The following is a 13,111-nucleotide window of genomic DNA, read 5'->3' as shown; positions in this document are numbered from 1 at the left end:
GCCACAGGCTTTGAACGGAGAATTGTTCAGTGACAGCAGAGGACCAGAAATCCTTTCCTGCCATAGCTCAAACGTAGCCCTCCTCTGCTTGTCCCTACCTGCCTGCAGATGCTTCTGCAGGGTCACAGTGGCTCAGCTGTCACCTCCACAGCCCTGATGCAAAGCAGTACATCAGGCTGCTGGAATCTGTCTTCCATTCGTTCCAACAGAGTTCTGTTCATAACAGAGAAAAAATGTAATCTATCCCATATAGCTATAGAAAGGGAAAAATAGGATAGCCAGGTCTAGACTTTCCTAAAGCAGATAAGCGGACCCAAAGTGCCCAGCTGGATCTCAAAACTGGAAAAGCTATTAAAAACCATCCCATAAAGAGCTCTATCATGGCAACTATTAAACGGTGGGTTACAATACAAACAAATAAATAAATCCACATATGCGAGTATTTAAAACTAGCCTTTCCTGATCAAATGCACCTCAACCTGCAAAATGATCTACAAGCTAAGGGAGGAAAGCAACTCTCTTATTAGAGACTACAGATTCTAAGAGCACTGCGTGGAATAACGGAACAATACAGGGCTTCTGTTGGAAGACAAACAATGAGATATGAGGTCATAACTAGAGACGCAAAGGCCACGCTATTTGCTTTGTATGGGCTTATTGCCAAAACACACTTCACTCCCCAGATAAAACCTTTACTCATATCAAAGATGCTGTAATAATAACCAGTGACCTCATGCATCACGGTACTCCCAGCACGCGTGTTGGCTGGGCAGTTTGTGGCACCGGTGGCAGCCAGTGCCCAGGTGGTGCCAGCCCCATCGGAAGCACCTTGTACCCCCTGCCACACAGCCAAAGAAACCATTACCTCAACAGCTCTCCTCTGACACTGAGGTGAGAAGGAACAAACGCACAGTTCAGAAAAAGTCAACTAGACAGATGGCAACCCTCCACAGTTGCCCTGCTCTGTAAGACTGCAGTATGGTAATAAAACCACACACCTCAACACAGCTGTGTGGAAGAGGATTTCTGAAGCACGTCTCCTGAAGGTTTGTATCACCTTCTATGTGAAATGCAAGTCTACTCTCCAAAGACTATCTGTATTAAGCTTGGTGCAGGACTTTTCTGAAGGGGAAGGGGAGGGGGAAAACCACCTCTTCATCCCACTCCATATGGAATATGTGGAGTTAGGATAAGTGCAGTTCAAATGTTAGGCAAGAGCTCAAAAGCAGTAAAACATCACCATTCAATCCTGTGTAAAACAGAAAATCAGGACCAACAGGAATATAACAGTTGTTAACCAGATGGTGAAATGGAAGGATCAGTTTTATCCTAGCAGATGCTGAGGCAACCTCCATCACCAGTTATTTCCTTCCCCAGACTTCACCTACCTAGGCTTTCCAAGAAACCTCAAGACAAATTCAGCACTCGATTCAATCTCCAAATACAAACATTTTCCTTGCAAAATTCTGGATTTTACAACCATCAGCCAGAGGAACAAGATTTCAAGGCTCTTTTTCCTGTAGCACCTTTATTCACAAGGAAATAATCCCATTCCTATTCCAGTAACACTACTGACCTAGGAAAACAATTATTTTTACTTTGGCATGCAAATTCTAGCCTAACAATGACTAAAGAGTGCCCAGAAGCTTTCAATAGCATTCAGTAGCATTCAGCATCACAATGCTTTATGACTGGCAACTTTAAACCTTAAATCCCTGCTGACATTCTTTTCCTGACCTTGCAGACTTTTCCTGTTTAACAGCATCCCAAAAAAATCGTGGAAAATTCAACCTCTTCTACAGCAACTACTGTGTAGTAACTATGAATTCTCCTGTCAATCTTCACACTCTCCATCCTTAAAGGAAAAGGCAGTAGCTACCAATCCCAATTCACATGCTGTTCACATTACAGCACCACAAATCCCTCTACTTCACTAATCCGTGTCATTGTATTTCAATTTCCTAACATTTGTAACAATGGAATGTCCAAATACATAAACATCCACACAGAACAAAAAAGACAGGCAAGAAATTTATTTTGCAGAGAAATAAACAAAAAAGAAAAATTCCAGCAACACTAACACTTGGATTTCAAAGGAAAGATAACACATAACATGCAAAGACATGATGAGAACAGCAACAGACTTTGACCAGACAGACAGATAGCCTTTCTGGTGATGTATTGAGAACTCCAAAATTAAACAGCACAGTGCACTTGTCTTCTCCAGAGAGCAGACCTGATAGCACCCAAAGGCATTAGGCAAAAGTAGGAAGTAATTTCCTAAACCTCAGGATGTTTGGGGTATTACAATAACACCCACAGCTCATTCTCAACCTATTAATTCACTAATTTGTTTTATCTATCCCATTGTCACCACTTACACCAGGATGGCTTCTCACATTCTCTTTCTTGCCAGTCTAGTGCTGAACCAAAGCAGCATAGAGGAACTCATGAAAACAAAGCATGAGCAGAGTGAAGAAAGAAAGATCAACAGTAGTTCAAGCTGTCTAAACCTAAACTTCTAAACCTTTTTTCTTGGCTTGCTAAAATTGATGAGTGCTTCTGCGCTGCACAGCATTATATGGATTGGTATTTCTACATAAAAATATAAAACAATGCACCCAGCATCCACAACATGCTGCTTTTTCCCCTCTTTTTTTAAGCATTCATCTGTGCTGTACAGCTATAAATAACACTTCAGCAGAATCACGAGTATGCACATGCACACATAAGTGCTTAACAATCTTAACTTGGTTTTAAGAGCATTATTTGTTAGTTTTGAGAAGTAAGCATAACTAACAAAAAGAGAAACTCATTTTTGCTTGATTTTGCTTTGTATATAGATGCATTATCTGCAAAATGCACTGAAGCTTTGAGAACTCAGGTAGGAAGAACACCTGAACATAACCCAAGAAACAGCTGAATCCAAACATCCTGTCTCAACAGTGGCCAACAGCACATGGGAAGAGTTAAACAGCTTGGGAGAAATCATACCTTTATATCCTCCTATACCTTACCAACAGCCTGGAACAGCCAAAGAGGGGGAGTAGAAATCAAAGGTTGATTCATTGTTTTCTATAAAACTAGAAGATGTGATTCACTGTTTGTTATAAAACTAGCATGAGAAAACATCTGATTGATGGATTTAATGGAAATTACAGAGGAAAAGACACTTTTTGCAAGCTGGTGACTTGTTCCCCCCTTTTTTAAACAGGAGGCAGAGACATAATCAAGCCCTAAAACTTTACATTAAGAACGTGTACAGCAGGCTCTGGTTTCCCTCTGGCAAACACAGCATTTATAATACATTGTCAAAGCCTCTGCCCAAGGTTCCTGCATCCCAAGAACACACCCAGTACTGCGCCCCTCCGCAGCTCCAGCCCCACTCATCACACAGCCCCATAAAGTAAACACCCACCTCCCACAGATCTGTGTGTTATAAAGAAGAGAACAATAAGACATGAATGCACAACAGCCCTGAGCTCAGGCTAAATATCAAATGAGGACAAAGTCATGCCACAATTCCCACAAATACAGAAAAGGAACTCACGTATAACAGGATGTGCAATTACCTCCAGTGCCAGAAATTCTACCTTCACTGAGAGACCCCTTACAAGTATACAACTTATTTTGCCTAAGTTTTGACACTGCCAATTGAAATAACAAGATAATAAGTAAAGTGGTCAATAAAAGATCTAAGCATTCCCACAATACACCTTTCCATCTATAAACATAATCGTAACACATTTAAAGGATGACCATCCTCCTAATTTAAATGGTTTCAATCTCAGAGAGGGTAGATTAGGTTAGATATACGGAAAAAGTATCTTGCAGTGAGGGTGGTGAAGCATTGGAACAGGTTGCCTAGAGATGTGATTGATGCCCCATCCCTGGAGACTTCCAAGGTGAGGCTGAATCAGGCCCTGGCTCTGGACAGCCTGGACTAGTGGTTGGCAACATTGCCCATAGCAAGGGGGTTGAAACTAGATGATCTTTATGGTCCTTTTCAACCCAGGCCATTCTATGATTCCATGAACCAGATTGAGCTGTGCAATCCCTGTTCATTGCAGGCGAGCTGGACTAGATGATGTTCAAAGGTCCCTTCCAACTCTACAGGTTCTATGATTCTAATGGAGGACAAACTTGTAAACAAATATGTTTATACTGTTAAAAGCACACTGCAAGATGTGCTATAATAACTACACTGGAAGACAAAAACTGCTGACATTGACTTCCCAAGCAGCTGGAAAAAGCAACCAAAAAAAACCCAAAACCACCTTCAAATCCAGTTCAACTTATTTCATTGTGTGAAATTTGCAGTAGGAGGTTAAAAACAGGCAAAAGGTATTTTCTTTAACTTTCATATACAATATATTAGTAAGACATGCATTTCAGGAACTAAAACATTACATAAAAGGCACAGTACACACCGATGGAGGTTTTATGCAAGCAAAGCAGATTGTATCCCACAAGGAAGTTTTCAGAAATACAATTCCTTTATTTTATTTAGAACAGAAAGCAAGGTGAAGCTGTTAGATTCTGATACAACTTTGACAAAATTGATGTCCTTCAATACAAAATATGAATTCAAATTTCTAAGACAATTTTTTAAAGATCATTTGTATTAGCCTTAACAGAAGCTACTATTAGGCAACTGCTTCCATGCTAGTTTTATAAACTTAACCAACTCTTTCCTTATAGACTTTAATACCTTAAAATCTTGGGATTTACTGAAGGAAAAAAAAAAAAAAAGCAGTTGATTCTATAAATTGCAAGAGCCATTATACAAGTGCTTTGTATCAAATATAGGTTCATGAAGATATTACTGTCTTCATTTGGAAAGGTTACTCCATCCTCACCAGAGAAATACTGTGGAACTACCAAATATAAAAAGGATTATTTTGTGTCCTGCTGTGGCCTGAAGAGATCCACAAAGCATGAAAGAGATTCTTGTTAAGTACAAGCAGGCTCTGTCCTAACGGGTCACAGAAGCAGAAGCTGTGCAAATGTGCTGTAACACAAGCTGAACAGACTGGTTGGGTGTTGGGGAAAGTAAAGGAAGAATGATGCCAACAGCTTTGATTTATTTTTGCTCTGCCTGGTGATAAAATGACACTACTGAGTGGCACCAGAAGCTTCTTTCAAAATAAACAAAGTGCTCAAAAGGGGGTACACATCACCAAAGTCATCTGCACATTATTTGCTCACTGCTTATTGGCAGGAGAGTGTGAAGATGCAGTTCAAAAAGCTCCTTCCTTGCGATTGAAAGAAGCCTGTGAAATATCAAATTAAAACAGAATTCTGTAGGTGTCCTAAAAAGTTAAAACATTTTTAACCAGCTGGTACACATGGAGAGAAAAACATCTTTAAGTATTTTTTTTATTGTTGTTATTTTCAAACAATGAAAAAGAGCAAGTGTGAAGGAAGATCCACATCCTTCTGTACCAAAAAGCGTTGCCTGGGTGGTGCTGTTGGGCCAGGCCTTAAGTTTTTAAGCCACTGACTTCTACACTGAAAAAGTAGCTAGAGGGAACAGAAGCCTTGCTGAGCTTCAGAAAGATTTCATCCTGGGCTCTATATAGAAGGATGCTTACCTTAAGAGATTTAGTTTAACTTATTTCAGTAGTGTTCAGCTATTCCAACACTGCTGTGGGTTTAAATTTTACTGAAAAGCAAGTAGTTACTTTTGTCATGTCCCAAGACTGATTGCACACCAATGGGTGAAAAGGCTTGTGAAACTACAGACAAGGGGTATTTGGCTGAAACCTTGTAGCATTCCAGTGACCACTATCCGTGCTGTCATGTTATGCACACAGGATTACATTGTTTCTAGCTTAGTACAGCCCAGAACATGTGACATTTAGAAAGCACAGAATAACCTACCATTCTAGGACTAAGCGCTGAGTTCATCTTTTTTTGCCCTTGCAGAGTGAAGCGCCCAGCCTAAACTGGTGTCTTGTGCTTCTCCACAGCACCCCAGGGAATGAAGCTGGGGGTTGAAACAGAGACACTATGGGGAAAGGGCACGGGCAAGGCAATGACAGCAGCTCGAAGGGCATTTCTGCTCCATCACACACAGCAAGGGACGGGGATCTTGCTGGTCTCTGGATGACATTGTTTACATAAGTGTTTACTTTCTTGCTTCTGACTATGCCTGGGATCCACCAAGCCCTGTAAGAGCATGGCTGTGCCATTCAACATCCTCAGGGGCATGGATATAGCTGTGTCCCACCTCAGGAAAATGCCATGGAGATGGCTCCAGGGCCTGCAGGTACTACAGGCCACAGGGAGGCCCAAGCTGGCCTCAGACACAACACAATTTCTGCCAGACTTATGAGGCCCCTCAGTGACTGACAGACTGGGAAGCAGAATCACAGCAGGCAACAGGAAAGCTGCACACAAGCATAGCTCTGCTTTGCCTTCCCTAGTTCTCAGGAATTTTCACTTTTAAAAACCACTAGATTTATACCTAGCTCTTACTTAAATTAAAATTGATCTTTGCTGATGTTAGAAAACCTTTTAGGGGGCCCTCCACAGGAAAAGGCTCAGGTATCTCAAACCTGCAGAGGACCCCATTTCCTGCTACAGCGACCCACGGCGGTTTGTAGGGCCTGCCTCTTCCCACAGCCCCCGGGAAGGCTGCCCAGAGCCAGGCCCTCTGCCTTACAGCCCAACCCCACGCTGCCCACACCTCCTCCTGCTAAATCCTCTCAGAGCAAGAGCAGTCGATGCGCTCCAGGCCCAGGTCTCCAAGCATTCTTACACAGAACAATGCAACTTGTTATCCCCAGAAATCTCCAGACAATACACTGGCAACATGGAAAACTGCTGAAGGGACACAACTCTCACACATGCCAGAACAGGGTGTGAGGAAGATTAGCAGCTTGGTACAAAAACAAACATAGATCCAGAAACATCAGCAAGACGGCAAAAAAGCAAAACCAGATTTTGTCCTGTAAGTCCTCCCCCTTGGAATAAGCAGCCTTCACAGAACTATTATCTGACATGGAAAAGCAACACAACAGCTATCCTTACTGAGAAGGTGTTAACATGCTGTGATATTTTCAGTCACTGCATTACGCCACAAGAAACGCTTCGTTGAGAAATCCCAGATACTATATTCTCTTTCAATATTAGAAGAATGTGTTCAGACACATGGCTACTTAATATTATTCTTATTATCCATTGCTTAACCAGAATTACAACATATCCCTCTTCCCTACACACACCTGTAAGGGAAACAGGAAAAAAAATAAGATTCTGTCCAGATTAAGAGCCTGTGTATCCTTCCTCTGATTAATAAATCATACACACATGTGCATGCACACGCAACCAAGTGGCTGACCTGGAAAAATCTTACACTTCTGGTCAATCAAGATGAAGTCACTGCATTTGAAGCAGAGCTATTCTGAGCTTAATCCAAAAATGTGTGATGTTGGGTATGTTTTCTCTATTGGCTTGCAGGAAATTCTTCTGCATTTTTTTTCCCCCCCATTTCCCTCAGGTTCCTCAATTCCAACGTACTGTGGTGATCCAGGTAGTCACTGGTTAGGACAGGAACCAAAATACAAATCTTTTGGAACAAAGAGCTGGTTTAAATTTCAAATTTGAAGAAAAATGTGGAATTACACACGCATTAACAGATCAGTCAAAACATTCTTATTATCCAAAACACGAAAATCTGAAAAAGATGAAACTGGAAAATGTGTGAAACAGTATAGCTGCGACACGCAAGTCTCAGGATGAAGTAATCTCAGAGCTCACATCTGTGACAATTCCCAGGAGTAACAGCAACTGATTAACATCACTTGGCTCTTAGTAGAGCTGAAAACCATGTCATACTCCAACATGTTCTCACACAAGCATTTGTTTCAGCTCCCTTCATTTTGCTCCCTAATTACTCAAGTTCTACTATTTCTCTTGCATAAAAGTAGTTTGCTTCCATTTATTTAGAAGCATAACATGAGCATAATTTGCTCTCACTCAATGAAATATTTCTTCCTCCTGTAGTGCCCCACTCTTTCTGCATTCACTTCTAAGGGCCTTTAAGTCTAGCACAACCTCGACATGCCCATTTCTAAGCACAGTAGTAAATCTTGCCCCCGTGTTTGTTGATGACAGCCTGCACCAGACATTATGTTTTAAAGCAATGGCTCCTGTTGTATCTCCCTAGGAGAAGATGGAAACATACCAAAAACATCTACAAAATCATTCTGTTATCCTCCAAATCGTTTCTTTCCTGCCAAGCATAGAAAAGCTCAGCAGTTAGGCAGCAGGTGTGCCAAAACCATTGTTCATCCTGACAGCCACCATAGTATGTTTCCTTTTCTCCTCTAGCTGTTTATCATGTTTCTCTGGCCTTACACTGGGAACTCTCTAAACAGAGCTTAGCTTGCTTTGTTTTGTAAGACACAAAACACTGAAACAGTGACTTTAGCCTGTAGGTATTAACTGTGTTACAAATGAACAACTTTAAGGAATGCATAAAACACCACGTCCACAATGCATTGGAATTAAAGCATGAGATTCTTGAAGTGAAAGTTATTTTATTTGTGGCTAAGAAAAAAAGACATAATTAGCAGCAAACAGATTCGCAAGGCTTCTGGACCTCCCACGATGTACAGCACACTAGCAAGAAAGACCCACTGAACCTTCTAATAGCAGATGAATACAAGCAGCTTCCCGGCGTGTTTGTTTCAGCATGCAAATTATCAGATGGGCTGGGCCATCCGTCTGTCCTCCTCTCATTCCACATTCAGCAGATACCAGGCAATGAAAATCTGACCTTGCATCAAGCACAAGTTCATGTCTGCCTTCCTGTACAACGAGCCAGACAGAGGTCATGATGCAGTGCTCTTGCTACCAGTGGGAGGACAGGCGATTTCTGAGAGTGACATTTTACACGTACAAATGAACCAGAAATCAAACTGCCACCAAAGCAGGGAGCACACTTGCCTCCCCATTCCAGTGCTCTCACGCAGCCTGTCAACATCCCTGCCCTTTGGCCCACAAGAGCAAATTCAGCTCACAGAATTAGTACTTGGGGGGGATGGGAAAAGGGCTTGCCTTATTTCCTGCTAGTTTAGTGAGCTGAATTAACTTACCAAGAAATCAGAGCTGGGGACAGGAGAAGCAAACAGCAAGGCAGGAGCACAGGCTTCCTCCCAGCTCTGCATCAGCTGCACACACCCAGCTGAGTTCCACCTAAAGCTATGTCCCATGTCAGATACTAGAACATGCAGAGATTACAGAAAAGGTATTCCTTCAAAAAAATCTGGAAAGCACTTGAACAGGCAGAATGTGTTTATCACACCGAATGATGAGCAGTGGAGATATGTTAATTTTTTTCTGTTTTCCTTTTTTTCTTCTGGTGGCAGATTCTAGAACTGGATTTATCATTCTGTGGAATTCAAGCCTCTGTTTACTATCACCAAGTACACATTAACAGTTCGTGATTTTCCCAAATTTACAGATTTAAACAAAGAAGTACTTCATGCTAAGCTGCAGTAGTGAGAGCTATAGAACAGTTACAAGTTACAGCACCCTTCCAAAATTCACACAATAATTACTATTTATTTTGGAAACAGAGCACTTTTCAAAAGGCAGGGAATCAGGAAACCAGCCAAAACATGTCCTCATTTTCTCAAGTGAACATGTTATAAGTAATTTTTAAAGCCCAACATATATGTAACACCTAATTTCATCATCATCTTTCTTTCAAATAGAATTCAAGGTAACAAGTAGAAGGAAAAAAACCTGCATCTCTATCACGTTAAAAAAAAAAAAAAAACAATCCTAAGAGGTTCTAATACAGTATACTATAAAACAACAAGGATGGAAAATGAAGTGTCAGTATCCCCTTTGGTTGTTGCACAAACATCAAGGTGAGAAGAGATTCTGACTGGCTTCATCTCTGCACTCATCATGGATACCAGCAGTCAGTAGCAGCTCTGGTATGACTGAGAAGGAAGCTTGTGGCTTGGAAAGTGCATTTCAGACAGGCAGAAGAACATACGTAACATGTACACACGTGAAACAATGTAATAAAGAAGAAACCAAACATGCAAAAGTAGATTAAGAACAAACTGAAGCAACACTATTTCTTTGCACCTTTGAAATGAGGACAACACATACTGAAAAGTACCATTTTCTACCTTTCATTACAACATACAGAACTACTGTGAAAACTCAGATTTAATTAAAAAAAAAAACAAAAAACTGTCACAACAGTGGCAACACTGAATTCAAGCAACTGACTTAAAAATTACTAGGACCTACCTTTAGGAGCCAGTTTCTATTGCATAAACTCTGTATTGGTATTGCAACAAAAGCTGGAGATCAGAGCAAGCTGAAAAACTCTCAGAAGACATTCTATTAGAGAAACTGCTCTGAGTAATGCTATTGCATGGAAAAATTATTTAGGGGAGGAGGAAAGAACTGGAAGAGTGTGGGAGGGGACGACCTGCAGATGCAAACAATAGGAAGCTGTTCAAAAACCAAGGGCCTCCCTTAACACAGGAAAGCCTAATCTGAGAAGCACTGCCCCCCGCTGCCACCTACCAGGCAGGCAGCTCTGCCAACAGAGATAAGGCCAGACAGGCCGATCCTGCTTACCGACAACTTACTTGGGAAAAAGGGCAACCAAAGAGAGGAAAGTGTCTAAGACCTTTCAGAAAAGGGACCCAGTTTGGGGAGGCAGGAAAGCCGGGCTGCAACAAAGTACCTCTTTTTACATTGCAAGGCAGGGCTCATCTCCTAAGAGTGAGAGAAGCAAACTGGAGTGGTTCCTCCCAATTGTTTAATTAAACACGAAGGATGTTGTCTCATGGGAGGGGTTGATATCCAGGAATGACATGTAACCATTGAACAGAACAAATGAGAGGACTTAAAAAGATTGCATCAGTTTTGATCTCCTGTTTTAGAGTGCCGTGGCTGCAACACAAACATAAAACCAGGTTTTCAAAGAACGATTACTGTAGGACAATTCCTGGAATCACCCTGTGTATCTCAAAGCCTGTGATGCCAATCAAGAGGAAAAAAATCTTGTCCAGAAAAATAGTTTCCAATCCCTGAGCCTGCCATAAGCTCAGTTATTTAAGCTTCAAAGCAGCACTACTACACAGTTATTCTCATACTCTCACAGCACAGCTCCTGGGACAGCAGTGCCATCCACACTCAGCATCGATTTCTTCCTCCAACACGGTCACATTCGTGATGCAGACAGGGGGAGTTGCAGCGTATAGCCAAGACCAAAGGGACCTTAAAGAAAACTCTGGTTAGGTTATGAAAAACAATGCACCCTATTGTCTTTCTGTCCTAGCATAACGTAATGCTAACAAACAGAATCAGATTGAAATATAATAATGCTTTGGACCATACAAGGTACTGAAGATACTATCCCCACTGGGACCATTTACCTAATAGAAACAAACAATGTAAAAAGGAAGCAGTTAGAATACAATTAAATTCTTCTGCCTTAAAAATAACTCAGTCTTGCAGGACAGAACGGGCTGAGCCAAGTTTTAACCGTGTCTGTCCAATATAATGTTTTGGTCAGATAGAAACAGGAGTAAGAGCAAGAAAGGAAAAAAATACATAAAGCATAATAGTTGTATTTTACCTTGTGACACTGGTGTACTTTCCCCTGCAAGTTTTAGATACATATTTTCTAATCTTGCATCAAATAACTTTTTGAAGCGTCCTAACAGTAGCAGAATTGTGGAAAAAAAAAAACAACACAGTGCAATATTGACTAATCATGCTGGGCTCCAAATCTGTTCTACAGCTATGCATGGTTAAAACTGCATGTTAACTCCACAGCACTCTTTCCTCAGCTTCTTGTAACCATGACAGACCACTAATGCAGTTCACAACACCAGTGCAGACCTTTTTCAGGCAAGGGTGATATGCCAGTCCTCACTTTTATCATACATGAAGAATGACAGAGTCTCCCAGGCATCCTGCACCATTACTTGGACCCGCAGGTATCCTTTCAAATACCAGTATCAAGTCTTACCAGCAGTTAGCAACCCATCTGTTTAAGTGGCACTATGTCCAGGGCTCAATGACCTTCAGTTGGCAAGTGTCCTTGCCAAGAAAACACTGGTCTCTATGTTCTCTTTCCTCCTTGTTACCCTGCCGGAGGAAGCATTTGCCTATTCCTTCTCAGGCACACAAGGATCCATGTGACTGCCCATTTCCTTGCTGAGGAGAAGTGGGCCAACAGTCCTGTTGAGGAGCACTGAAATCAGTAACAGTGAGGGCTTGGTGGTACAATCTTTACCAATTTGTTTCAGCCTCAGTTCCCATCATTTCAGAACTCCCTTCTCAGCTTTTTACTAAAATTCTTCAAGTGACCAAACATGTTCAAGTAACAGCTGGAACTGTAGATCAAATTGTGGCTATTCCAAACAGCTGCTTTTACGCCCTGTCCTGCAGCACATGGATAGCAGGAACTAGCAGTTACCTGCCTGAACTATCCCCAGCTCTTCAACACTTAGTGACCAAAGAAAGCATTAATAGAAGCTCTCTTTAAAGCAAGTTCTGAATTCTAAAACTAAAGGTTTAGAACTCACACAGCAATAAAGGAGAGGTAGGGACTTTTGTACTAGAACGAGTCCCACTGCACCAGGCAGAAAACAAGGCTCCACTCCCTGCAAAGAGCAAACAGCTGGGGCAGCAAGCAGTGCTCCACGCCCCAGCAAAGCCAAGGAACATGTCCTGAGCTGAGACACAAGAGCACTGCTGAGCTTACAGAAGGGCTGTGCCAAACACACCAGCTAAGCATCTGACTCACTGCCACCAAACTAAGAAAGAATTAACAGCAATTACCACATTTCTGCATAAAATAGGAAGGAAAAAAAAAAAAAAAAAAAAGTGTTTCCACTCCTCCAACATCATCATTTCACCCAAATTAGAATAATATAAGCAAGTCCCAAACATCTCTGGCCAAGCACAGCTGCCCTTAGGGCTACAAAGAGCTAATAGCAACGCTAGCAATTATGCAGTCATCCACAGTTGCCTCTGACTGAGGCAAGAAAACCAGGCAAGATAAAGCAACAGAAACAAACAAGGACCTCTTTCTCTCCATTCCTTGCTTTTGTTCTGCTTT

The 13,111-nt window shown here is 41.6% G+C and overlaps 1 protein-coding gene across 6 annotated transcripts in view; it reads right to left on the bottom strand.

Moving 5' to 3' along the window:
* The window catches only part of USP54 (ubiquitin specific peptidase 54), a 97,807-nt gene that overhangs the window by 57,421 nt on the left and 27,275 nt on the right, over window positions 1-13,111 (bottom strand). The window contains exon 1 of one of the 6 annotated variants that reach the window (XM_085229907.1): window positions 10,279-10,426. The exons of the other annotated variants lie outside the window; for them this stretch is intronic. The gene's annotated coding sequence lies outside the window, so the exon portion shown is untranslated. Of the gene's footprint in view, window positions 1-10,278; window positions 10,427-13,111 lie in introns of those variants that run through there. 6 annotated transcript variants of the gene reach the window in all.

This window comes from Meleagris gallopavo, chromosome 8 (assembly GCF_905368555.1).
Source record: "Meleagris gallopavo chromosome 8, MGAL_WU_HG_1.1, whole genome shotgun sequence".
Lineage (NCBI taxonomy): Eukaryota > Metazoa > Chordata > Aves > Galliformes > Phasianidae > Meleagris > Meleagris gallopavo.
The sequence above is the reverse complement of the archived record's forward strand: the minus strand, read 5'-3'. Positions and strand labels throughout refer to the sequence as shown.